The following is a 3,580-nucleotide window of genomic DNA, read 5'->3' on the forward strand; positions in this document are numbered from 1 at the left end:
GTCCTAAAATGAACACTGTACACAAGAGCCTTGTCAGGTCAAGAGGTCAAAGAGGTCAAGTAAGGTCAGGTCACTGTATGACATCACAAGGGCCCTGATGGAACACTCAACAATGGGGCCCTGACATCACAATCAACAATGCATATATTCTTTTTTCTTTTTTTCCTCACTACTACTTCTCCATTCACTCCTATAAGTTTTTCTGGCGTTCAGAAAAAATAAAAAATCTGTTCTTTCTTATCAGTTTAATATCTGATACGTCCCTTATCTGGGGACCATATATTAAATGGATTTTTTGAACAGGGAGATGGAAAAAGACTGATGGGTTTGTTAATTGGCTTATCACTTGAATGAAGTGTTTGGACCTCCACGCACCTTGGTTTTGCTTTGGGCCTGTTTTGCACACTTGGGATGCTGAGTTGTTTCTGTGAATTGACCATTTAGAATTTTTGTAGCAAGTTGGCTGGATGTAACCATTTAGCTTTTCCAGTGCTGTAATAATAAATGAGTAAAGTTTGCCTGTGTCTTCCTCTTGTGGATCTTTTGAACTGGATTACTTGGAGGCTAAAAAGTAGTCCAGCACTTCCTATGCAGCTGGACATAGAAACATAGAAACATAGAAACATAGAATGTGTCGGCAGATAAGAACCATTTGGCCCATCTAGTCTGCCCAATATACTGAATACTATGGATAGCCCCCGGCCCTATCTTATATGAAGGATGGCCTTGTGCCTATCCCATGCATGCTTAAACCCCTTCACTGTATTTGCAGCTACCACTTCTGCAGGAAGGCTATTCCATGCATCCACTACTCTCTCAGTAAAGTAATACTTCCTTATATTACTTTTAAACCTTTGCCCCTCTAATTTAAAACTGTGTCCTCTTGTGGTAGTTTTTCTTCTTTTAAATATGCTCTCTTCCTTTACCGAGTTGATTCCCTTTATGTATTTAAAAGTTTCTATCATATCCCCTCTGTCTCTTCTTTCTTCCAAGCTATACATATTAAGGTCCTTTAACCTTTCCTGGTAAGTTTTATCCTGCAATCCATGTACTAGTTTAGTAGCTCTTCTCTGAACTCTCTCTAGAGTATCTATATCCTTCTGGAGATATGGCCTCCAGTACTGCGCACAATACTCCAAGTGAGGTATCACCAGTGTTCTGTACAGCGGCATAAGCACTTCACTCTTTCTACTGCTTATACCTCTCCCTATACATCCAAGCATTCTGCTGGCATTTCGTGCTGCTCTATTACATTGTCTTCCCACCTTTAAGTCTTCTGAAATAATTACTCCTAAATCCCTTTCCTCAGATACTGAGGTCAGGACTGTGTCAAATATTCTATATTCTGCCCTTGGGTTTTTACGCCCCAGGTGCATTATCTTGCACTTAACCACATTAAATTTCAGTTTCCAGAGTTCTGACCATTCTTCTAGTTTTCCTAAATCCTTTTCCATTTGGTGTTTCCCTCCAGGAACATCAACCCTGTTACCTATCTTTGTGTCATCAGCAAAAAGACAAACCTTACCAGAGAGGCCTTTTGCAATATCACTTATGAAGATATTAAACAAAATCGGTCCCAGTACAGATCCCTGTGGAACCCCACTGGTAACATGACCTTGTTTTGAATGTTCTCCATTGACTACCACCCTCTGTTGTCTGTCACTCAGCCACTGCCTAATCCACTCAACAATATGGGAGTCCATGCTCAATGACTGCAGTTTATTGATAAGTCTTCTATGTGGGACAGTGTCAAAAGCCTTACTAAAATCTAGATATGCGATGTCTACTGCACCTCCACCGTCTATTATTTTATTCACCCAGTCAAAAAAATCTATAAGATTTGTTTGACATGATCTCCCTGAAGTAAACCCATGTTGTTTTTCATCTTGCAATCCATGGGATTTTAGATGTTCCACAATCCTATCCTTTAATAGGGTTTCCATTAATTTGCCTACTATTGATGTCAGACTCACTGGTCTATAGTTGCTCGATTCCTCCCTACTACCTTTCTTGTGAATGGGCACGACATTAGCCAATTTCCAATCTTCCGGGACGACTCCTGTTACAAATGATTGGTTAAATAAATCTGTTAACGGTTTTGCCAGCTCACCACTAAGCTCTTTTAATAATTTTGGGTGTATCTCATCAGGCCCCTGTGACTTATTTGTCTTCACCTTAGACAGCAAACTTAGAACATCTTCCTCTGTAAAGATACATGCATCTGGACCTACCTTGTCTGGACAATGGACGGAACTCTGCACGTGTCACAAGAGCCTTGTCAGGTCAAGAGGTCAAAGAGGTCAAGTAAGGTCAGGTCACTGTATGACATCACAAGGGCCCTGATGGAACACTCAACAATGGGGCCCTGACATCACAATCAACAATGCATACCCCTTCTTTTTTTTTTTTTTTCCTCACTACTACTTCTCCATTCACTCCTATAAGTTTTTCTGGCGTTCAGAAAAAATAAAAAATAAAAAATCAGTTCTTTCTTATCAGTTTAATATCTGATACGTCCCTTATCTGGGGACCATATATTAAATGGATTTTTTGAACAGGGAGATGGAAAAAGACTGATGGGTTAGTTAATTGGCTTATCACCTGAATGAAGTGTTTGGACCTCCACGCACCTTGGTTTTGCTTTGGGCGGGCCTGTTGTGCACAATTGGGATGCTGAGTTGTTCCTGTGAATTGACCATTTAGTTTTTTTGTAGCAAGTTGGCTGGATGTAACCATTTAGCTTTTCCAGTGCTGTAATAATAATAAATGAGTAAAGTTTGCCTGTGTCTCCCTCTTGTGGATCTTTTGAACTGGATTACTTGGAGGCTAAAAAATAGTCCAGCACTTCCTATGCAGCTGGACCTACCTTGTATGGACAATGGACGGAACACTGCACGTGTCACAAGAGCCTTGTCAGGTCAAGAGGTCAAAGAGGTCAAGTAAGGTCAGGTCACTGTATGACATCACAAGGGCCCTGATGGAACACTCAACAATGAGGCCCTGACATCACAATCAACAATGCATACCCCTTCTTTTTTTTTTTTCCTCACTACTACTTCTCCATTCACTCCTATAAGTTTTTCTGGCGTTCAGAAAAAATAAAAAATCTGTTCTTTCTTATCAGTTTAATATCTGATACGTCCCCTATCTGGGGACCAGATATTAAATGGATTTTTTGAACAGGGAGATGGAAAAAGACTGATGGGTTAGTTAATTGGCTTATCACCTGAATGAAGTGTTTGGACCTCCACGCACCTTGGTTTTGCTTTGGGCCAGTTGTGCACACTTGGGATGCTGAGTTGTTCCTGTGAATTGACCATTTAGTATTTTTGTAGCAAGTTGGCTGGATGTAACCATTTAGCTTTTCCAGTGCTGTAATAATAAATGAGTAAAGTTTGCCTGTGACTCCCTCTTGTGGATCTTTTGAACTGGATTACTTGGAGGCTAAAAAGTAGTCTAGCACTTCAGATGCAGCTGGACCTACCTTGTCCGGACAATGGACGTAACACTGCACGTGTCACTAGAGCCTTGTCAGGTCAAGAGGTCAAAGAGGTCAAGTAAGGTCAGGTCACTGTATGAC

General features: G+C 40.8%; 1 pseudogene; it reads left to right on the forward strand.

The window, feature by feature from the left end:
• The first annotated feature begins 3,075 nt into the window (after positions 1-3,075).
• Positions 3,076-3,289, forward strand: LOC121006569 (annotated as a pseudogene).
• The last annotated feature ends 291 nt before the right edge of the window (positions 3,290-3,580 follow it).

Source organism: Bufo bufo, chromosome 6 (genome assembly GCF_905171765.1).
Source record: "Bufo bufo chromosome 6, aBufBuf1.1, whole genome shotgun sequence".
In the NCBI taxonomy this organism is placed as follows: Eukaryota; Metazoa; Chordata; class Amphibia; order Anura; family Bufonidae; genus Bufo; species Bufo bufo.